The following is a 25,137-nucleotide window of genomic DNA, read 5'->3' on the forward strand; positions in this document are numbered from 1 at the left end:
AGAAAGAACGACTTGCTCTGCTTTATTAAGGATGTTAAATTCAGAGATGCCTAAAAGAAGTTATATTCGAAAGGGTGAAAATTGCATTTAATACAGCTCTTAAAATATGATGGCTGGGCTACTATTTCTTCTGACAACCAGCAATTACTTAATCATACAAATTTCTTTCACTATGTGAAAGAAATGGAGAAAAGCAGATGACAATTCCCTTTGGGGATCTGAGGATTTGATAACCTTATTTCTTCAGATGTATTCAGGAATATTACTGTCTCTAATATCTACATCAGTTGCAGAAAAGCAATAAAAAAAAGTCATCTCAAAGATCCTGGCGTTAGTTTATTCGTGTCACACCCTTTAACTTTATGAAGCATTTTGTGTGGGTGGAATTTGACATGCCTGATGCAATTGTTCTCTTGATTTAGTGTAACTAGAGAAATAAATTTGCAGCAAATGGAAGTCAAGTAAAGAATGCAAGCAAATGTAAAATAAGACATTTTTCTTCCAGGAAGTTTTTACAGAAGACTTGTGAAAGATTTTATCTGGAACATGGATTCTTCAAAGAAAGTGATTTGACACTGGAAGAAATCATGCATCACATACATTGCTGATGTCTGGGTCTGTTTCATTTGTCTTAGTTATAATCTTATGTTTATGTGATGGGTATTTCCTGAAACTGTGCAGTGGAAGAAGTCAATACTGAAGCCATTTTTATTTCCCCACAAGGTGGTACTGTGGTACTGACTATACAGCTCTTGTTTTGGCTGTAGTTGATTTATATCTGCACCCCCTTCTGCACATGTTTTAAAGACAGATTTTAGTTTGCAGAGAAGAAAGTTTCAGTGCTAAAATCAAATTTTGTAGCACAATGTTCTTAAGACTCTTTTTTTAATGCACTTTCTTCCAACTTTTTTTTCATTAAGAATAGATTTTATTGCAAGTTGTGATTGTCAGAAAATCTCCATTATTGTTGTTTGGACTTTTTCACCTTTTATTGCATTTAAAAAAATATGATCACTCTATTTTAGACTTCTCTGTTTTCAAACTAAAACAATAGCTCCTGTAAGTTTGTTCAGAAATTAATCTATTTTTTTCCCCTTTAGTTACACATAAGTAAAGAGGTACCTACAATTAATTACAGATGTAAAACTAAATTAAAAACATTAAGTATTTAGGAGAATGCAGATTCTTTTCCCCCTGAAAACAGACCTAACCATGTTCAAGTACAAGAACAAAGCATAATTAATAATTTTAATCAATCTTTGTGGCAGTACATGGGGTTCTTCCAGTTGCAGAGGTCTGTAGGATCTACTATGAACAGCTCTATGTGTTTGCACCCCACCATTGCATGTGACAACTTGCATAATTCCTGTGGTCATATCTATATTTTTATACTACTGTAGTTTATAGCTCATATTAGAAAGTTAAATAAGTTTAGGGGAGACGCCTGAGCCCTGGTCTGGGGGTCTGCATGCTGCTAAATGGTCAGCACAGTCCTTGGCAGGGCTAAGGGCTCCCCAGACAGAGTTTATCAGGGTTTGGCTGTAGCCTGTACTTTACATGGAAGAGAGTTCAGCTGTATTGATATGTGCTGTGCAGGGATTATTGGTCTCCAGACCAGATGACAGGGCTTGGTCCATTTCATTCATCAGTATCAATGTGGCCACCGGCATCCAGTGAGTCATCCTTATGTTCAAAGGTAAGGATGGACTCAGGTAGGTTTTTGCTCAATTTTAAAAACACAAGCTGCTGTTTTTATGGCCCAGCCTCTTCATCCATTATGTTTCTCCATGTGGCTGTTTCTATTTACCCCTGTGCATGGATATGCCATAGGCAGCTTGATAAAGCAGTTACCCTACAGGTTGTATGAGTTACCAAGTGTCACGCACAATCTATACTTAAAAGCAGGAGGGAACATCACAATGGGCTCCAGTTATATAAAATAATAATAAAAAACTGATACATATGTAGGCTCACATTTAACTACTATTAAAAAAATGTTCAATGGTCCATGCCTTATTTCTAAGAATAAGTCACTTCGTTTTCTCTGGGTTTTCTCTATATTCATGAATGGAAGAAAAACATTGGAGAGCTGGGTGTGGCTATTACCTTTCAAACCTTCCTTTCAAATAGTATCCCACTCCAAGTTCCTGTGCTCCATGTCAGGCTCGGGACAACAGTGTGCATCAGGAAAGTGAGAGACCCCAAGCAAGTCCCAGATTAAGGGGGTGCAACCATGTGGCACCATACAGCCTGTATGGAGGTAGAGTGAATGCCTTGAATCCACAAGAAGGACTTGTCAAAGTTCACAGCTTGCCCTTCACGGCCTCTAGGTCAGAGGATAGGACTGGTCCTGCTGGGGTGAAAACGGGACAGAAGATACTCCTCTTTTTGGAATATGTGACTTTAAAACACTGAGATGAGGGTGTGGGAGGCATGGGAACACCAGATAGGGGCTAAAAGAACTGAAGGGGCCTTAGTCTCCTGGCAAGTAGTGCTTGCAAAGCAGATGTGGAGTCTGTTACCAGTATTATGATCATATTATTGTTCCAGAGGTAACAAGAGAGCAGGATAGGAAGAGGTACACAAGGCACTTCTGCTCAGACATTCTGTACATTTACAAATGGGCACCCTTTCTTTAGGCATCAGATCCCAAGCAAAGAATTTCTTTGTGATTATATCTTCTCAAAGCATAAAGTTACGGTCTATTAGATATCTGTACACCCTGCTTGGAATATGACCTATCAGCATTTTCAGCTTTTGGTTCTGCTTTTGAACAATCTCCATCTATTATTGTTGATAAAGGCTTCTTTCTTCCTACTATTTTCTCTTATCACAAAGAAGTTCCCTGAATTCTGGGACTTTCCTGCAAATGTGCATGCTTAAAATAACACTTTCTGTGGGCTTTTTTTAGATTTCCATTTTTTTCTTGATGGAGATAATAATATTAATTCTTCATGAGGGAAAAATATATCCAGTGCCCTGGGAAAAGTGTTCTGGACCTGGGAGCAATGTCTGAAATGTGCTTGAATGAGATCTAACAAGAATAAGCATGTGTCTTAGGCAGGCTCTTGAGACTGCAGGAGGGGAGAAATACACTCGAAGGAATCACACTGAAGTGGTTCGCCAATAGTACATAGATAGGATTGCTGGTAGGGATATTTAATAACACGGGCATGGTTCTTGTTTCCAGGACTAAGAGTTCATAAAGAACAGGTGAAAAGAGATTAAATGCTTCTCCGACATCATTTTTCTATGTCAGAATTTGCTGTCAGTGCCACAAGTCATCTTTGCAGGGGGAAAAGTGAGCTACATAGCTATAAGCAGGAAAGGGAGGTGTGCCTATGCCCTATAATCTGAGAATCTTGTTTCCCATGATGCTAGATCCCAGTAACAGTATTTCTTTGTTACAGAAATGCACTTCAGAGATTGAATCAAAGCCATACAAGACAATTTTAAGAATCCTACTCCTGAAAGCAGAGGAGTATCATGCAAAGAGTAGCAGATGTTGAAAATATTTGCCCTCTGGCTTCTGGTTTTGGTTTCTATTCCTAAATGGTCCTTTTCTGAAGCCTAAGAAAACTATTAAGCTGGACTCTCACCTGCACAGGCCAGACTCAGCTCACATGCGCTCTGAAACATCTGCAGACTCTGATGTAAAGCAACCAGAAACCCCAGTGTTTTATGAGCCATTTTGGGCTTTAGGGAACCTCTACTAAAGCACAGCTTTGGTATTATGGAAAGAAATTGAAGGCTTGCCAATTTGAGATGACCACCAAAGGGGACAGCAGGATCAAGATTAAAAGAAATCTTTTAATAATGTACTTAAGAGGGAACAGATCCAATGAGATGACCTTTGGAAAGTCTCTTGTTCTCCTGTAATTTCTTTGTCAGTTGCTTTAACCAAGTCTACATGATGCTCCAGTGTGAAGTAGCTGACCTTCAAAGCTCGGGAGTCCTTTCCTCTTCTGCTTTTATCATTTTTGGGAAGAATTCAAACATATATCTAGTCACCCACTGAAGAATGGATCCTGGTTTATCTAATAAATGATAGAAATTGCTGGTCTGTTCTATCTGGAAATGGAAAAGACCTCAGATAAAAGCCTCTCTTTATTAAGGAGCCAAAGATATTTTAGATCTCATTTGGCCTACATGCCCTACTCGTTCCTCGTCGTTTTATCTAGTGTGCTTTGCTGATACAGTTATTATCCTTCTCAGCTACTCTAAACATACAATATTAATTCTGACCTGTCTTTCTACCTCCAGCCCTTTTAATAGTTAGCTCACTAAAACCCTGTAAGGCTAATTACCCTATGATCACCTTGTGTGTTCTCACCTGATCAGGCATACTCTGGTTCCCTCTAAATCCACTTGCTCCATTTATTCCCTTGCCTTATCTTTTCTTCTTGCTGCTCTTTAGAATTTGGATCTCTTTTCCAATATCAGGAAAACCTCTTTGAATTTCTCAGGAAATCATCTTCTGAATTTTTTTTTTTTTGCCTATTCTTCAGGAAGCAAAATAATCACAGAAAGAGGTGAATAGACATGGAATTGAATTCCACCTGTAGGGTGGGTTCAAGACCTAGGTTGAAATATTTCAGTGAATGTCCATTTTGACATTACAGCCTGTTCTTTGCATCATATAAAATGGTTGTCCTAGATTATTTTAATGATCATAATTACTGGTTTTAAAATCCATGGGTTCTTCTTTAAAGACGCACCACTTGAAACAATTATTTCTCTCTTTCTCTCTTCATTAGTAATCCCCTCACATGCTCTTCGTTACAGTGTTGTTTCATCTCGTGTTTGTTTGTCCTAACTAATTTAGATATTAAGTCCTTGGTGACTGACAATGTGTCTAGCTATGCAAAGCACACTTAAATAAATAAATTTAATAATAATTAATAATAAATATGCCAGCTGAAAGTTGTGCATCTGAGCTGGCAAGGATGACATTGCCATTGATGAATTTGGTTTCAGGAACAGTGCTTGCTGTTCCCCTGCCTTGGCTCTTTGGGAAGTGCTGTTAATGGCTGTTGTGCTCTGATGGCTGCCAGGTCCCCCAGTTACAGTCCTCCACACAAGAGGGTCACTCTGCCTTGACCCTCATCACTGGACAATTAGAAAGCCAACCAATCTCCTAAAGGTGGTTGAAAAACAGGAGGAAAGCACAGAATCTGTTTTGGGGGAGATGAGCCTTGCAAATTCCCCAAAATCCCTATGCACAACTGATACCAGTATTTCACTCACAGACATTAAAAGTTTTGCATCTTTGTTCTGTGTATGTGGAAAATTGTTTTTTTCTCTTTCTCTCTCTTCCCCCCTTCCCCAATTTCTTACATGCAAAAGGTTTGCCAACCAAGTTAGCACTTCTGTGAAACAGGCTCTGTAAACACTCGGACAGAATCATTAAAACTGGCAGGAACAAATTCTTGTGGTGTGTGCTAACAGTTGTCTAAGCTCGAACATGATTTAATCTGTTATTCCTGGTGGGCACTACCTTGTAGGAAAATAATATTATTACAGATATAATCTTTCAGTTAGTAATAAACCTCAGGAGTGGTCTGGTGGAGAAGGGGGACAAGTGAGTCTTTCCTAAGAAGTAAACCGGGGAAAATCTGTCCTTCATGTGTCTGCCTGAGAAATTGGCACTTCTAATAGAAGCAAGTTTGCCACAGTATATACTGCCATTTTATTTCATTATTAATAGAAGAGGTTATTTGCATATACTTTCTCTGGTCCAGAGAGAGCTCTTTCAGAGCTCTAACTGCAATAAAAGTCAGGAAAAGAGTAGCTGAATAATAAATAGCAAAGGAAGAAGAATTAATGTAATTTCTATGATTATTAATCCATCTGAAGATGACAATTTTTGTCAGAGATGGCAACATCTAGAACGTGTTCACTGTGGTAGCAGTTTTACTGTTGTCAAGGTCCTGAAGTATTTCTGCCACAAATAACATTTTCTCTCCCAGTTCGTTCATGGGTAAAAGGGGTGAATGTTCATGAGCTTTTTTTTTTTTAGAATCTTTATTTTTTTAGGTAAGTATAAAATACACTTTGGAGGAAGTGCTTGGTGGGATTCAGGAGCTGCAAATTAGACCACAAGGCCATTATTTTTCAGGCAAATAGCTTTTCTTCTTACCCCATAAGGCTTCATTGTGACAGAACTTTGTGAGGTCCCAGGAGTACTTTGAATATAAACACTGTGATCTTGAGCTTAATTCAGTATTTTGCGGAGTCAGTGGAGAAAGTAATGTAATTTGTTCACCGTAATCAGCTAGTAGGTATCTCTGAAGGTCTGATTACTTCATGTTCAAATAAAATGCACTGGTACAATCCAGATGGGAGTTGATGATGGCATATATAACTAAGATGGACTTGCTTAGGATGAAGTTTTTTAGCCAATCAGAGATATAACAAAGCATTATCGATGGAAACAGCTCCTTGGGAGCTTGGTGTGAGTGAGAAATCCAAACCTAAACTAAGTATTATGGGCATGCAGTGTCAAGGAAAGGTTATTGCATAGTGACTAAACTTTTTGAAGTCTGCTGCAGAGCCTCCAACAGCCTCTGTGTCTCACAGGTTCCAGGTTGTCCAGTCACGTTTCAAATACAAGCTGTTTTTGGCTTGTGAAGGTGAGAGGCCAGTATGTTTGCCTTCCCCTATTCCCCAGCATTTCCCTTAACAATAGCAGAGGTATGGCCGCTTGTGGCATCTTTTCCACTGTGTGTGACCCATTAGCAATTTGGGCTTGCTGTCAGTGGGCTCAGCCACCACGAAGGTGCAGCCATGATTTGAGCAAGACTGGTGGATAATGAAGGTTGCACTGTGCTGTGTGTTGCTGCTGGATTACTGCCCCATATTTTCTGGTCCAATGATTTCATGGCTGCACATAGATACTAACAAAGACTTGAGAAAGAATTATTTCCTGCAGAGCCCTGAATTTTATGAATTTTTATGAATTCAGTTGAAGGATAAGCATTTTTCTCATTGATACTTGTTAGGTGCTTCTGAGTAAAGAACTGTTTTAACCTATTCCTCATGATGACTTTTTCTTCTAGGCAGGACAGCAATACCTGTCAGATCTTTTAACAGGTTAAATTTGCAATTTATCCCAGGTTCTCATACTCACTGCATTGAAGATCCTCTGAGCTTTATGTGAAGCAGAGAAATGCTACATAATAGCCTTCTAATTTTTGTTCCTTTTGACAGCTAAATACCAAGTCATTGTGAATAAGACTCATTTGCCCAAGCACAGCTGTCTGTAACTGAGCTAATCGTCTTTCTTCATTAATTAATGAAGAAAACTAGGCACTTCTGGGATGCAATTTGTTTCATACCAAAGGAGATACCTCAAAAATACAAGAGGTCTTGAGACTTGCTAGTTTCAGAAATTGTGACCTAATTAGATCAGTATAATTAGTTCAGGCCATGGGACAGACTGTTAAGGCTTAAGGGACAACAGAAAACAATTTATAGCTTTACTTGCTAAGAGGAATCCTGGTAATCAATATTTCCATGTGTTCAAATGCTTTACAGGAATTGTATTTCTCATAATTTCTGTTTTGTTTTTTTCTTCTAGGAAAAAGCAGTGACAGGATTCCTTTATTTCCAATTCAAATGTGACTTCCATCCATATTTTGAAAAGGCAATTCTGCCCAGGAATCCCTCAGAATGAATGAGCTGAGACTGAAAGGTGTGTGTGACTCAGACAAATGCAATGGGCTCAAGACGGGACTAACTGGATGCTATTTTATGAGTAAAACAGGAGGTCAGATTAAATGATTTAGTAGTCCCTTCTAGCCTTAAAATCTATTAAAAAACCTGAACAAGTTCAATAAAAATGTAATAGTATTTTACAGAAATTACTTAAAAACCCCTAAGAATTAATAGTCATTAATAGCCTTTTTATGATGTTTTTGCTATATATTTCTAGTGCAACAAATCCTACAGAGAGGGTTTTTTTTCTCTTTAAATTGATGATGTGATGGGAAAAAAAGTCTTCATTTGAATGGTCAGCACTGGCATAGCAAAAAGGCTTGTTTCCTAGTGTGGATGCCTCATATGCATTTGCAAGTATGAAGAACAGTAATTTAGAAATGAGAGGGGGATCTCATTTTATCATGAATTTTCAAAGCATCACTCTGTGTATCATTTAGACAACCTTTGGCTCTGACTGCTGAGTACAAATGCATCAGCCAGTGTGTGTGGGCAGTGTGAGTCGTTCAATTTTCCTACTCTATAATAATAAAAAAACAAATGATGGTGAAGCCAGCATTTAGGTCTAGAGAAGGAAGCTGTGATAATGCCATGAATTCTTGCACTCAGGGATCAACAGTGATGGCATACAAAGCAGGCATAATGACAGGCAGATTTTTGCTTAACGGGTGTTGATCTGAGCCACAGGCATATTTATCCAATCTTATTTTTATCTTGTGGCTCCTGTACCCTGACTAATACCTTTAAGAAAAAGAGTTGTGCTTTAAAACATGGTAACTCAAGCCTATAGGAATTTAACACATTTGAAAACAAGTTAATTCTTTTGGGTTAATATCACAGATTTCTGGCCTTTCTTCCTTCCTCTTGTTCCCCTCAGCTATATCTGTTTTATGTTTTAATGTAATATATTGTACTGTAGAGGCTGTAGTTTCAATTCATGCTAGTGAAAAATAATAGAAATCCAGAGCTGCTGCAATACTGTGTGCCTTCTGGGGATCCCTGTAGCCAAATGTGTCTGGAGAACTTCCCTTCATAGACTATAGCTTCTTCATTATTACTAGTAAGAGACATGAATAAATGTCCCATAATATAGTTAAATACCTACTCTGCACACACAAACAAGTTTTTCATGACAAAACCTACTTTCTTTATTGCTTTTATTAGCACTACTGCACAAAGACAGGACTAAGAATTGCTCTTACAGATTTTATTTGTGGTGAGACATGGGTATTTAAAGAAGATCAAGTGTGGAAAGAGAAGATGATTTCAATAATTTTTAATAATCAGACCATCACATTTGAGTTTACAGGCTGGTTGTAGATAATGTGATGATCCAAATTAAGAGAATTAGGAATGAGAACTGAGAGCTAATCCCATAACTGTATTCACAGATAAAAGATAGCCAATTCAGTGGTACATAAACACGTACATGTTGACTCCGGAGAAAGTTGGCAAGGCCAGTCACATGAGTAGAATAATAATTCTGATGGCATAAATCCTGCATGGTAAATTGGCTCAAGGAAGATTTTCTGAACTGCTCAAGACTCAGAAAAAAAATGTCTGTCCAAAGTGCTTAAAGGGTAAAGAATTATATTTAGGTCTATGTAACATACTTGAACTATGGAAGCTCTAAATGCTAGCAAAATTTTTAGGAATGTGCTGCTGCTGCTGATGCTTAGTGATGTGAGGAGAAATGTGATAGTGCCGATAATGATACTGTTGCATAATCTTTTCCTCTGTGTAAAAGGGGCCAGGATTTGAATCAGAAGTGTGGGTATGCCAATAGCAATGCTCACAGTACATTGCCATCCCTGCTAAGCTTGGAATTCTATCAATATTCCTGTGAGATTTTTGATCCAAAATGGACCACAAATTATGGGAGGGCTGAAGACTGTTTATTGTTGCTGGAGCAGTAAGATACAAATTAATAAAGAAAGAAGCAGCAACAAAATGCTGCCGGTCACAATTTGTGTTATAAAATTAAAGTCGACAGCCAGAAGGAGCTAGTGACAATAAGTAAATAACATTTACAAATATGCTGGAGGAAAAAAAAAAAAAAAAGCAAAAGCAAGAGAAGCAGTCAGTCTCCTGATAGATGACAAGGGTAATAAAAAGCAGAGGGATGAGGCTTTGCACAATTCTCTTATCTTTCTGTCCTTGTTCTCACTCATCCATCCTAAACTGGAAATGTGATCCTCTCATGTCTAATGAGAAGGGACATATAGTATAAAAGAAAAAAGAAAAGCAGACATATTCCAGTGCCTTCACTGCTGCTTGTGTGAGCTTATTACCATATGGGAAACGCAGAATCTGCAGCCCTGCAGCAAAGCTCAGCCCAAATGCCTGGCAAGGCTCACAACTCTGCAAGAAAATCCTGCCTTTTCTGCTAAGTCTTTGCATCTGGCCCCACCGTCTTCCCACAGCACCTGGATCCTGGTGTAAATGAACACATCACAGCTCTGTGTGGGTACTCCATGCTGGACAGGTAAGAAGGCAGCAGCTCTCTAGCTTATTTCTGCCTCTGCTCAAGTTCCTCACTGAAGAGTTATCTGCCTTTCTCCTACCATGTGGCCTTGCCCTACTGGTTGCCTAAAACTCTTCCACATCTGCTGGAGATGTGCATCACACAAAAAAGGTACGATACACTTGAGTGACTTTTTTCAACTTCACAGATTCCCTCTGAGTGTAGGTGAGACTTTCACGGGAACAAGCTACCAAAACAAGTGCTCCAGTCCTTGTGTTTTCCTAATGAGGTCTCTCTGGGTGCCATCAGCCACCTACTCCAGCAGGCTCTTCCAGGATTGCCACCACCATGTTGCCACAAAGCCTCCTTTACCAGTCTGTCTTCTCCTCTTACCTTCCCAGCAGCTCTGCACTACTGCTTTTCCAGGACTCACATATTTCTCAGCGACACTCCTCTTTCCTCCCTCCCCCTTTCCTCCTCAGCATCCCTTTTCCCCGCTGTTTCCCAGCAGCAGCCCCCGTCTCCATGTCAGCTTGGTGCCTCTGCCTGAATCCCGTTGTTAGCAGAAGTTACTGGCGTAACATACAATTACATGGCTACGGATTATGGAGCTCTATTTAGTATTCAAATCCTTGCTTTTCTCAAGTGGCAGAATATAATAAACTCAAAGTTTTGCCTTCAGTGAAAGTTTAACAGTGGAGGCAGGCCCAGTTTAAGTTTCCACTGTGTGTGGAAAGGAAGCTGGAAAGATTTATGGAAGGAAGGTAACGAGAGCTTGACAAATAGGGGAATTATCCCATAGAGGATGCCTGTGCTCCTCAGACTGCCTTTCCTTTGAGCTAGAGCAGCACTGACCTCCGGGGTTGTTCAAAAGGGGTCTGTCTGCAGACCCACAGTGCTGTGGGAGTGTGACAAATGCAGCCAGAACTGTGCTGGCAGCTGGAACCTCTCTGGGCCTGTAAACTGCTTCTAGACAGAGTGGGATTGAAGGGCAAAGGAAATGATGTGGGGGGAACTTCAGGTGAAGAAGGTGCCCAGGCTGTCTGGACTGAATGCCGGGAAGCAATGGAGCCCAAGCAGGCTTTCTCATCTCCAGGAAAGGGGCCAGTCAGTGTCTAGGCTTGTTGGGCTGACTCAGGTAGGGCTTGGTGCCCTGAGGGGTCAGGAGGGAGCAGATTTGGTGTCCTTCTGCCTTCAGGGACAGGCCTCCGGGAGCCTTTGGAGGGGAAGGTGTGTGGAGCTGCCTGCAGCTCAGTCAGCCTCAGCGGACACACTGCACACTGTGTGTGTCCCTCACCAGCTGGCATCGGCCTAACAGGGCTACACTGCTCTTGCTAATGCAGCAAATATATTCGGTGCAGGTTGCCAGTGTTGTGGCCTGGGTTAGCCCTAGGAGCCTGCTCAGACAGAGAAATTTAGGAGAGCAGGGGGTGACCCCAGCAGCTGGCTGTTCATGCCTCTGTGGGCTGGTGCTCCATAGCCTCTGTCACCTTCACTCAGTGCAAAGCTTGGAATAATCAGCAAGTGAAACCTGTAACATACCAAGGTAGATTAACTAATGCAAAGTGCTTTTCCACCCTGATGGCAATTATGAACTATCTCTCATTCTTCATTTAAATAAATACATTAAATTTTGGTGCACTAACATGCAATACCTACAACAGAGTGTATGAAGGTATGGTTTAACCTTGCATTCATGTTCCTCAATCATGCGCTCAGAACATGTATCACATATGCACTGCTTCTGTCTGGAGAAAAAAATGAATTCCTTCTAGAGAAAGAATTGTAGTGAAATGAAGGATTTCATAAAGCGAAATTCCCACAGCAGTGCTGTTGAGCTGGACTGAGAGCACACACTTTACATGAAAACCATTCCAGAACAAAAACATGTCATTTGCATTATGCAATGTGATAAAGCTAATACTTCTCTTGGAATCATAAATTTTTGATCTCATGATTTCTGTGTGGATAACATTTACAGAATTTGTGCTGTGATAGCAATCTTTTCTATTAATTTATCATCTAGTTGCAAAAACAAAGCACTGCTTTTGTTTTATTAGTGCTAAATAATTAACAGGTTATGTCCATGTTCGCAGAAAAGCTAAATTGAATCCAGTACAATGTGGGCTTATTAAAAGACTGGCTAACAGGTTTGCTTTGTCCACAAAACTGTGCACTGTGGTTTCATATATTCTTTTTCCAATTAAAGCTATTTATTTATTTTGATTTCTAGCAGTCACAGTGAATTCTTGTCAGTGGTATTTTTTTTCCACAGAAATGCTCTGTATTTTTGCAGGAGTAAAACTGCATGTTTAATTGGTTATTTTAACACCTTTAGTGCAATATCTCCGTGCTTTAATAGGGCTATAATTTTTAAATGTAGGTCCATTATTTTCTATGGCTTGAACATTGGCAGACTTCTCAAGTGTCTTGCTTCTCATTGCTGTCTCTGATTTCGCATTAAAATCCCTCTTTGTCCCTCTTTAGTCCCTGCTGATGACCCTTATTAACCAAAAGGATTTCTAGAGCTGAAAAATGTAGCAGGTTAGAAAGGGGCATGTTAAAAAAATGTGGTTTTGTTAGAAATTAAAATAACTATCGGGATAAAAAAGAACAGCTGTTGTGCACTGGGGTGCATAAATGTAAGTATGACATAAGTTTAGATGATTTTTTTCTTAGCATTTTTTCTGCATGATGGATGAAGTGCTAGGCAGAATCAATAAGTTTTGCCCCACTAAAGGACAGAAATCTGCAGTATCCTTCTTTCCTAGCAATTAATTGAGCCTCCATGTCAGCAGGTCAGGTCTCCTAGATGGTGACAAGGAGGTCATCTACCTACATTCCAGATGTGTTTGGGGGGAAACTCAGTGGAACTCTTGCCCTCATTCTGTCTGGTAGAAAAGGATGAGAAGGATTGTGGGAGAAATGGCTTTAAGAATGGCTTGTGTTGAATGCACGAGGCCACATCTTGCATTTGTGTCAGCTGGTGTCACACCATGAGTTAGCAAGGGGAGCTCTGTACATTGACGCTGGTTGGGACCTGGCTCTTTGAGCTGTGCCTCTTTAATAGAGTTTTTTAAGAGTTTCATCAGAACAACTCATGTGTTAGCAAAATTGGGCCAATTGTAGTAAAAAAAGAAAAGTAAAAATCAAGTGTTATATCCTAAAATGCATGTGGCTGAAAAAAGGTTAATGATAAGCTTAGACACTGAATGGGGAACTCACTGGGAAGTGCTAAGGACAGAGGGAAAACACAATGTTTAGGTGTGTAAGGAAGGAATGTCAAGTGTGAACAGGAAACTTGTGTTCCACATTGTTCAGTGCTGGGGAGATATTTATGGGACTAATAATAAATCAGTCTGGAATATCTTCAAGAAGGATACTGAAAATCAGGGAAATCTTATGGCCCTTGTCATAAATCTTTCACCAATGTTAAACAACAAGAGTTTCAAGTCTGTAAATATACCAGAAGTTTAGAGATGTAAAAAAACTGCATGTATTTTGATTCTCCAAAGGGGATATTAAGAGGTGAACTGATTTTGATTTACACTTATGTAAGGAAGATATTTGTGGAGATAGGTCTTTCATGCAGTGGAAATCCATAATGGGATCCAATAGTCAGAAGATAAGACGAACAAACAAGATGTGTGGTTTTAGTATTGAGAGTGATTAATCCACAAATCTACTTAACTTGGCATATGATATCTTCTCAATTGCCTGATTCTTTGAATTAATAGTAAATATTTTTCTCAGATATAGGCTATAGCTCACTGAGACATTATAGACTTGGTATAGAAATCTGTTGTTAAAGTGGGGAAAAGGCAGATTAACTAATCATATAATATATAATATCATCTGGGATTTATGAATAATCTTGTAATTTATGAACAAATTATGTAATCTTGGTCAGTTCTACATTTTGATTCCTGTTTTTATCTGTGTTTGGGTATAGAATCTTCATGCAGAATAGTCTATCAGATCAGGCAGAGAATCAGCAAAATTTCTTGGGAAAATTTGTGAACTACTAATTTTTCTGCTTTTCTGAAGGAGTCAACATCGACTGTAAAGCAAATGGATGTTGAAACACTACCAGCTGACATATGGTAACTTGTGATTGGGTTCAGGGTTGACTGTCTCAGCCTACATTGAGATGCAAAGAAGATATTTTTCTAGCCTGGACCCCTGTGAGAGTAGTTCAGGCTGAGCAGAGTATGCAACAGGATTTGCATTTCTTCTCTGTTTAAGACTTCATTCCTTTTAAAGTATGTCCTCTTTCAGACAATGCTGTAGGGAGAAGTGGAAATAGAAAAGACCAGTCCTAGGAGAGTTTTTTCTTTGTATCCACTTAAACTAAGAACATAAGTGAGGATTAAGCTTTCTGAACAAATAGAAGGTTGATTCTCCATAAGTTGTAACATGAATCAAAGCAAAATGAAAATTCCTCCTTTGTATGTCATTATTTTGCTGGTGCCATTGAAAACACTCGTTTTATTCAAAAGCCTTGTTAATAAAACCTTTATAAAACCATAGAGATGGCTAAGAAGCAGTCCCCATAAGCCATAATTGGAGAATCATAAATGTAACAATTATTTTTGTGCTCCTGGAGTCTGTACAATTTCCTTCTCTCATCAAGGATTAAAATGAAAAAATTACAATAATGTTGTCAGAGCATGGTTCATACTTTGAATTAAAGTTTGTGGGCTAATCCTGGCAGTGGTATAACTACAGTGAAGTTTATTGAAGTTACTTCACAGAGGGATTAGATGCTCTCTATCTCCCCATGCCTCTATTTCCACACTGATAATATATCTTTATGTAATCTGTCAGATTTTTCAACTATGGCTGAAATATTGACTATATTGTTTTTATGATTTCAAGCTGAAACTTTTTTTTTGTTTTGTTTTGTTTCAGTAATACCTTTGTTAATTGACAATAAACAATTGTGAGTATGTTAAGTTTCTATTTAGGCTCCAAATGGGTGATGAATGTATCGGAGCAATCAGAAGCAGAACTGTAGTAACTACGATTGATACTATTTGGAAATAAATGATGTTGCTTTTAAGCTTAATGAAATTCCAATAGTCAATTTTACACTAAAAATTATGGTTGCGAGATCTTGAACTAGTCCCCATCTGTGATGAATGCATTCACATCACAGTGCTCTTACTTGTGAGGAAATCTCAATCTTCATCTGCTTTGGAATGCAATTTATGGCATGAAAATGCTGCGTCCTAGAACAGTGCACTCCTGCTTTCCAAATGATCAATACATGGTTTTTGTTTTTCAAGTAAGCCATTGCCTAAAATAAGAAGGAAAAATGAGAACCATCCCTGAGCACAGCACTATCTTCTCTGTCATCATGTTACGGAGGGATTACATGTGTTTAGATATCCTTTATGGAATTTAAGAAGAAATGTGAGGCTTATGTCATGCTGCTCTTAACCCTAAGATGCAGAGGCTCTTGGAGAAGCTAAACTGATAGCTGTACATTGATATAAGTCTCCTGTTGCTTGGTCAGCTACACAGAAGTACAGCGCTGAGAGCATTTCCTGGAAAACTTAACTCTCCCGAACTGTTCCAGCAGAAGTATGGAGTGTTTGTGCATCTTCTGGGGATTGTCCATAGAAAGTGAAATGGCCTTTCCAGTGGTAGGCCTGCAAGTATTTGCTTAGCTCTAGAGGCAAGTGCATGGTAACCCACTAGGGTGGGAACAGGGGGAGGAATGAACTGTTTACAGCCACCACAGAGGCCATTTATGTTTTACCACCTTCTACAGGCCAGGCTGTAGAACGTCATAGCCCATTTTCTTGTAGCTCTAGAGCACATGCATCAGGCAGAAAGAGAAATGCTACCTTACCATGGAGGGATAGCAGGGGATGGTCCCTCCATCTTTCACAGAAAATAGGATTTTTATGAAGACCTTGGAAATCCAGTCATTAATGGACAGAGAATGAGATTTCCAGATGTCTGAGACTGCATATTTTCTTGACTATATAAGTCTTTTAGTATTTGCCTAGGCAGGATCTAGTTCTGTGTTTTAACACTTTTCATGTGGCAATTAAAGTAGTTATTCAGTATTTAAGAGTATAAAGCTCACCTCCATGAACAGCAAAATTCCCATGGGCATCTGTAGGATCACGTTATTGCATCTTATGCTTTAGCTACTCTCAGTTGATTGTGGCTCTCCTTTGCCTGTGAGGAAGCTTCCAGGCTCCTGTGGCTACTCTGATGCCCTACATCCTTTACTCCTGGTAGTGTTATTTATCTTTCCTGCCCCTATATCCTCTTTGTCTCAGGCTCTTGACAAAGCTGTCAGTTGGTGTGGCTGTTGTGTTTAGTCTCTTCTATATTTCACTTTGAAAAGAAGAGAAGGACTTGGAATTTAAGTCATCAAAACCATGATTTTAACAATTTGAAAAACTTAATCTAATAAACTATATGTAGAAAAACAATAAATTCAATGCAGTAAGCGAATGAGTGAATTTTGTTTGTCACTGGGGAAGTGTTCTGTAAAAGCTGTGACAGGGATGAGCAATATTTATTTTGTTTTCATGTTTCATAGTTTCTCAGACTGCTATGCCAAAAAGGCCTATTAGGATCATCTAATTTGGACCCCTCCTGCATAAATAGAATTTCACCCAGTAATTTCTGTGCTGAGCCTGATAATTTCTTTCTCCAAAGATATATTCTTTTAGCAGCTTTGTGCTTCTTAATGGTTATTGATTTAAGCGTCCTCTATCCTGCTCTTAAAAATGCTTTGTTTAGGGGAAGAAAAAGTACACTTTGTTTCTTGTCTGAACAAAATGAGCTTCTTTACTCAGCTTGGTGTTTCTCTTCTTTCTCTATAGCAAGAAATTTCTGCATAGCAGCTTAGGGCATTTCAGGGAGTATTTTCAATTGCCAGTGGAAAAACCCTATTGATTTGAGGTAACAACTGGGGGAAAAAATCCCATGAAAACAAGAGAAGAGAAAATGTGAATACTTGGCATATGATTAGCAGATTCAGCAGCTTCACTCGCTACTCTAATTGTTTATAGACTGAAGGACAGATTGATAGCAATCACTCACTTTTTCCACAACAATCCATGTCAGCTTTGCTACAGTTTGAAGAGGAGACTCCCTAAAATATTTATTCATCAGTCAAAAAGATGGGAAAATACAGTAATACTGGCATGACATGAATTTTCAGAACTGCATTTGAGAAACAAGGAGGATAATCTGGAAGCATTTGTCAGCTCCCTGACCTATGATATCACTGATGTTAGTGAGACTTAGTGGAATGAGTTCTGTGACTAGAATGCTGGGATGGAGTGCTGCAGGTTGTTCAGGAGGAATAGGCATGGCAAAAAAGTCTTGCACTGCACGTAAGAGGTTTGACTGCACAGTCCTTACAGTTAGTGATGATGTAGTGAAGGGCCTCTGAGTGAGAATTATGGAGAAGGAAAACAAAGGAAATGTTGTAGTGGGTGCCTACTGTTGATTGCCCAGCCAGAATGAAAGCACTGATGATTCTATCGACAATTAGGAAAAAATTCTGTATCAGTAGCCCTTGCCCTTATAGGAGATATCAACTTCCCAGACATCAACTGGAAATATACTGCTGTGATGAACAAGTCTTGGAAATTCTTGACGTTTACAGGAGATAACTTCTAGTCACAGGTGCTCCGTGAGCCAATATATTTATTTGTGGCATAATGTTCCAACCTAACCCTCTCTGGAGTCAGGGCAGAAAACCCCCCAAAAAACAAAGGAACAGAAAAGCATGTGGACAGCTGTACTGCTTTTGTTGACTTTTGGTTTTACTCATTCAGTTACAAATAGGAAGAGAAAAGAGCACAAACGGTTGGCATAAGCCATTTTGTTATCCATTCTTTCTTCCTTATTTCACATCTGCTGGGAAGGATGCAACAGGCTTGTCTGGACCTGATAAGAAGGAGTACTCTACAGTATAGATATCGCCACTGCATTTGTGATTGAATATTGGTACATGTGCTATCATATTATGAGGTGAACGCTGTTTTACAGGTTCATAGCTAACAAACCATATGAGAACAAATGGTTGCTGTTAACTACATCTTAAATTTCAACAAATAAATTTTCAAATATTTTTTACTATTAGAATTTGATATAATTTATGTAAAGAATTTGATACAAATGATGACTACATAGTGAATACAAGGTTTTACTTGGGCGCCTCTTTTAAGTCATATACTACAAACTCCTTGTATTTTCATTTGTTTTCATTCTGGGGTCATCTGTTGTTATTTCTAATATGTAATTCTTAGATTTCACCTTTGATCTTTGCAATTTCTAGGTTTTTAAAATTTTATAGTTCATTATTACATGATTTACTGATGCCAGTGAAAGGATATTATCATTTTCAGTGGCCTTGTGGGAGCTTATTAGTTTACTAACTTGAGAATTGCAAATAAATAAGCCAGTAAGTAAATATTATGAAGGGATGCTTGTGTCTCCATAGTTAGAGGTTGTGACTAACTCTGTGTTCCAAAGCTGATTATAATGTCCCTCATTTCCTGTGCTCCCTCACAAGGAAGTTCACTAAAACCAAAGCAAGGCACCTAATAAATCACACATGAAGTGTCTTGCTGGAGGTTAATTCACTGTTCAAGCTTAAAGGATACTTAAACAAGGCTGGACTGAAGTGCAGCAGTAGTTTTTTGTCTCTTCATATACTAACTCTTTCTTCTTTTTCTTTTTAAATGGAACCCTCAAAATTATTTTCTTGAGTAGTGCCAAATTTATGCATGTAAACTAAAGCAGGAAGAGTTGCTCTTGCAATAATGAATGGGACATAAAATAATAGGTAGTATAGCAGTTAGCACTCAATCTTTTCTTCTCTCTGGCACTTCCCACACTTTAGTATAAACTAGTCATATTCCTGAAATGAAAAACATACTCTCCAGAAAAGGGCAAAGCAAAAGAAAATGTTATTTATCTGCCTTTTCCCTTTTCATTGTTCTTAGTCGCAGCCTTCATTAGAGCATATTTCAGTATTCCTTTATCAATAGTTTGTATTCTTATTCACATCACTCTGCAAACTCAGTGCTTCAAATGCGGGCTTTGTTTGTTTGGTTGGTTGTTTTCCAAAATCCCTGCCTTTTAGCCAAGACTGGCCCAAGGCACACCTGCCCAGGAAACCTGTAGCCTAGGTGAACATCCCCCATTTTTCTCTAGCATCTGCCTGGGTCAAAGCAAGTTTTACTTCACTGCAGGATGCTTCAGGAGTCCATCAGGGAGATTGCTTCTCCCCATGTCATAGTGCAAGGAGGCAGGGAGTAGCTGTGGAAACCAGAGGCACACCAGAAGAGGTTTTTATGGTCAGCAGTACACAGCCATAGCTCAGGCATCGTAGCTGTGTAACCTGCTTTTACAGGCAGCAGGAAGGAGCAGGCAGAAGGTACTGTTTATTTCAACTTAAAATAGCTGAAAATTTAAATCAGATGGCTCATGCCTAAAGGGACCTACTCCTAAAAGGAGGTAGAGGTGACTGGCTTGGACATACATGGCTGCTGCACATCACTGGCATATACAAAGCTCTGCAGGTCAGGTTCTCCACCACTCAGAATAAGCAGAATGCACCATTTTGTTCTTATACCTTTGGTGTGCCCCATTTTTGACCACTGTAAGCATTTTTGGCCCTATGTCAAGGAAGACATACGGGAGCTAGGGGCGATGTAGAGGAGGGTGAGTAGAATAATTAATAGTCAGGGGCAGCTGCCTGATGAGGAGGGGTTAGAAGGTGTGGGATACTTCAGCTGGAGAGGAAGAGGCTGGGGGGGTAAGACTGAGATTTCTGAAATCACCAGCGTACGAGATAAGATAAAGACAAAACTGCTGCTATTCACCAAATCCTGAACTGTTGGATCTAGAGGACAGTATCAGAGTTAGGAGCATTCCTTCTGACGCACCCACAGCAACAGCTGTCTCTGCTGGGCCTATGAAAAGGCATATAAGCAGCCTGGCTTGTGTGTTTTCCTTAGTAGTGTCTCTCTTCTTGTGCAAGTCAGAAGCATGATACTGGGGTAAATGGATTTCTGGTGAGGCCCAGTGTGGCGCTTCTTAACATTTCCCTCCACTGACTGTGTAAAGAGTGAAGAGGAGCTGTGCTCCTAATTTCTATTTCCTGACAATTGATGTTGTTTGGCATCAGTTCCAAGCTGGAAGCTCGGGAAGCAGCTACCTCTGATGTTGGTCTGACTTTCTGGAACAGCAGGAGTTCACCATGAGCTCTGTCTTTACGAGTGAGGTCAGCCTAAATGACCCAGGAGAGAGCAAGTTCTCTCTCCTCCTAATGAAATCAATGAGAATTACGGGCACTGAGTGTATTCCAGCAGGTGTTCAGCATCCCACAAGGTCAGGCATTTGGTTAATAGACTGAGGCTGTATAAAATGGTGTATGCTATTAGCAGCCAGGGAAAAATCAAGAGGTAGAGAAAGACATTGGGCAGAGCTGTCAATTACATATTGGAACAAGAAGAGAGAAACTGTCTGTAGCACTTAGAGCAGAAGGGTTTAGACAAAATAGGAAAAGTTGCTATTGTTTGTTGCTATCACATTTATTCTGCCTTTTGGAATACCAAGTATTTTTTGTAATGAAAAAATTCTGCAGTGTCAAATGTATTAGAGTCACTAGCACACAGCCACATTGCTCAGTGATACTGAATACTAACCTGCCTCCAAGTTTGAACATATTCAGGCTTAGGTTAGCCTTACATATTTAGGTAAAGTTGACTTGATTTGACTTGCATAAAATAAGCAAGTTCAAAAAGTCTGGTCAACACAGGTCAAAACAACAGTCCACAAAGTTTTTGAAATGACTGAGAAACTTCATGGATCTGGTACCTCCATTTAACCATTCACCACACCAATCATACTTGCTAAACTTAATTTATAGCATCTATACAAGACTGTGTCTCACAGTAGTGTAATTAAATTCATAGAAGCTTGTCATAGTTTTAACTTTGTAGCTGGGTGTAGCATTCAATAAATAATACCAATCTCATACCACAAATTGACTCTAATGCAAACAGATACAAGAATCAAACCTGTTCAGAAGAGACTATTAGCCATATAATGGAAACTAAAACTGAGTTAGTATTGCTTAGCTAATCAGCACAGGTTTTATTATCCCATTCTTTTTTTTTTTTCTAAGTTGTAGGAGATCAACTCAGAGGTTAAGTTACCATGTTCAGTTTAATTTTTCTTCAAAAACAAAAGCTTCAGCTCAGGACAGTAGGGACCCATCCCATGCCTCACAGTCTGGTGGAGGCTGAGCATCCTCTGTAGGTGGCAGGAACTCAGGCAGCTGGTAGTGCCCAGGTGCTCAGCATCTCACAGCAGTGGTGGAATGCTGCCGGCAATATTGCTCTTTGAGAATCAATTAGACAAGAAATATTGGCAATTAGTAACACAAACCCTGTGATATTGCTATAATTGGTTTGACAAGATATTAACATTGGTACATTCATAGTTCCCTCATTAAAAGTGGCTGTGAAGTGCATCTACCTTTCATCAGAACTGTAGATGGTGTCATCCATGCCTTTCTCCTGCACAGGGGGAAATGCTTTCACCCATCTCAAACTCTCTGGGCCAAGGAGGATATTCCTCAAATCCCCTTCATTTTAACTCTTCACAGTACTCCTTGCATTGTGCTGGGGAAACGTAGTTTTTTAGTTTCTCGAGATCTGGCAGGTATTCCTTTAGGCTCATATTTGATTACTGAGCCTGTGAACACTTCAGGGCATGCAATATCCATTGCTATAGCACAATGGTTTTCTCCCTTGTGCTGAGGCTGCTGGGTGCGTCTGCGATAGGAAAAAGATGATATTTTTCCAGTTTTCTAATCATCTGATATTGCATTCTGGTATCAAAACTCCCCTGAAGTAATTGTTCATCCTTCTGATCCCTAATTGCATTTATCAACTCAGTATGAAACCTATTGCTACCTGGAGCTTTGTCTTCCTTTATCCAAATATTTCCTCACAACTGTTTTCATAATCTGCAAAAGCACCTACAAAATATATCCTCACAGGAGGGACTGTTAGTATTCTTCTTAACAAATAAAGAGAAAAAAACTCAATGAGTTTTGATGTTACTTTCAAAATTACTGTTAATATGAAGGAATTTTTTTCAGCATACAAATACTGTGCAGCACTATAGGTTCTGAGATAGAAATTGTTTGTATATTATTAGGTTCATGCTGTTTTGAACTACAGAATCACTTCAGTAATACTTTTCTTGGAAAATCAATTATATATGAAATTGTGCAGCAATTTAGTAACATAAACCCAGGTAATAATATAATTAAAAAGAAAATATTTACTTGCTGCATGGGGTATATTTTATGCATCTTAATTATGTACCTTTGCTTGCTGACTTGTGTTATTTATAACCTTTGGGTAGGTTTATCATCAAGTGGATAGGAAAATAATAAAAACTGATACCACAGGTAGACTTTAGGTGTAATTTGAAAAATTGATATCTAGATATTTGCTGCCAGTGGCGCTGTGAATTAGGAAAAGGGATGGAAAAAAATACTCCTCAGGATGTAAATCTTACATGATAATGTGAGGCATCAGACTGTAAGCATCCAACTAACCATGTTTTAAGTATTTTAGGCCAGATTGGTCTGAGTGGTGTAAATAGTTTGACTCTGGCAGAGTCCAGTGCTTGATAATATTTCTCTGCTGTGAGTCAGCTCTGAATTAGATAATTTGTTTTATTGTTCATTTTAATGAAAAGGGTTTTGGGAAATATTCTTCCCGGATATCTTGCAACAGTAGGCATGTACAGTGAGTGATTCCATTTTTCCTTTTTTATAAAAAGTAATTTCTTCAGTTTTTGTATCTGGAAGATCCTCATCATACATCTTGGAGTAGCTGTTTTATTAGGAGTTTCAGATGATGAAATCACCATAGTCATTTGCAGCATCACTGAAGTAAATGAGACAGGACTTAGCCAAGTAGCCAAGTGGGGATCTCAGGCTTATATATCAATATTTGTCAAAGTATTTACAGACTTTTGGAGTCTTTAATTAGCTGTTGTATGTTGAGGATTCAGTTCAGTGAAGACAAACAGACTGTATTCCCTTCAAAAGCTGGATGAGGTTTACTGCAGTTCTAACTTGAGGATTTGTTCTGTGCTGGAAAACAAATCAAGCACACTGTGATTATAGCTACCCATTAATCACCTTCTGCATTGTTTCCTTTCCAGTCCTATCAAGTTTTTTTCTCTAGGACTTTTAAATTAAGTCTAAAATCCCTTAAGAGGACATGTCTCCACTACTCAATGAGCTTGGGCACTTTCTTTCAGATAACTGCTTGGCTAATTTTGTCTGCTTTTAGGTGGGAATGTCCACAGCTGAGTAGGTGTCAAGTTTGCTGCTGTGGTCACTGCTGGTCAACCAAGGTCATCAGTGGAGTTCATTAATTTGACTAAACGCAGGCCAAACAAGTTGCTTTCTGAACTCCTCTGATAAACTCAGATGTATGCTATGATGTAAACTCAGACTTATGTCTGCTATGTGGACTTAAGTATGAGATGAATGCCACTTTTGGTGCAGAAAATATAGGTGAAAGTCAGATACACAAGTTAGGTAGATTTGCTCCTTAGACTTCACCATTATAAGAGGAGCCTGTTGTTCAGGCATATATGATGACTGCCTCTTGTGGCAAAGATATCTCAAGTATCGGTAGAGTTTGCTGTTGTTGTCACCTGCCTTTTTATTCATTTTGAACCTGCTGCCTCTTTTAGTTCTGTAAAGTTAATACTTAGCAGTTTCCTTCCACCCCTTGGGCTGACAACTCCTGCTGGTATCTTCACATTTGTGTTTTCTTCACTACATTTCTCCAGTCTAACATCCTTACATACATCTCCAAGACAAGAAAAAACACAGGTTTTCTTTATGGTCCCATCCTTTGGGAAAAGACAAGGAAGGAAGAAGAATTTTTTGTGCAAGACAGTCTCCCTCAGAACCTGTCTTTTCTATAACTAAATTCAATTCAGAGTCTCCTTGCTGTGAGAGGCCAATGTCCTTTATACACTATTCTATATTTATACTCAGCTGAAATCAGTGTCAAATGCCGTATTGGGGAACTGCCAGGGCTGGCAAGTCCTTGTTTTCTGTGGAGACTCCCATGTATGGTTGACATTTATCAGTATTATGAAAGGTTTCTTCAGCAAGTAATATTGGATTCCACAGATTCTCAAAAGGACAGCTTCTCCTGTGATAATGAGTAACCCGATTTACTTTCATCCAGAATGTCCCACTGGCTGTTGTCTGGCAGTCAACATGTTCAGTAACAAAATTACTGTTACATCTGGCAATATAAAATTCAAGGAAGAAGGTCAATGCTTAGTTTTAAAATAAGTATGGGTTTGAAGACTTTTTGAGGACCCTCACCCCAGCCCCAAGTCCTGGTGGGAAATGTCTTCCTGTCTTTTGACAAAATCATAACCTGGGCCACACCCACAGAGAAAAGAGCTATGGTGGGAGTGAATAGACCAGAAAAGTGGGAGGTCATCTGGTCTAGATCCCGTTGTCACCTCTATTTGGGGGATTGCTTTGCCATCCAGTTTGAGGTCTTTGAGGGTGTCTTGCCAGCAGGGGGCTTTGTGTTTGTGGAACGAAGGTTGATGATGTGGTCCTGTCCAAAACCTGCCCTGAATGCACCCCTTTTTTGCTTAGTGCTGGCTTTCAGGCTGTGCTTTTTTCACTAGTAATGTTTCCTTTATCTACAAGTACTGCAGTCACTGAGTTCTGAGACATTTCATTGGAATCTTACCTGAGAAATTTCTGCTAGTTTGTTCAAATCAGTTCCGCCAGTATCTTTCTAAAAGGTGTTGTCTTGAGCAACGGTCTGTGTTTTTCATTAGGCTTTAATATTTGAAAGGACTAAATAAAGCCCAGATGTCCTAGATCCTTTTTCTGATGTAGC

At 39.2% G+C, this 25,137-nt stretch overlaps 1 long non-coding RNA gene across 3 annotated transcripts in view; it reads left to right on the top strand.

Moving 5' to 3' along the window:
- Window positions 1-507: 507 nt before the first annotated feature.
- The window catches only part of LOC108448796, a 54,466-nt gene continuing 29,836 nt past the window's right edge, over window positions 508-25,137 (top strand). For all 3 annotated transcript variants that reach the window (XR_001864821.1, XR_001864822.1, XR_001864823.1), the window contains exons 1-2: window positions 508-615; window positions 7,580-7,693. This is a non-coding gene — a long non-coding RNA (uncharacterized LOC108448796). The remainder of the gene's footprint in view (window positions 616-7,579; window positions 7,694-25,137) is intronic.

Source organism: Corvus brachyrhynchos, unplaced genomic scaffold, assembly GCF_000691975.1.
Source record: "Corvus brachyrhynchos isolate BGI_N302 unplaced genomic scaffold, ASM69197v1 scaffold87, whole genome shotgun sequence".
NCBI classification, from domain to species: Eukaryota; Metazoa; Chordata; class Aves; order Passeriformes; family Corvidae; genus Corvus; species Corvus brachyrhynchos.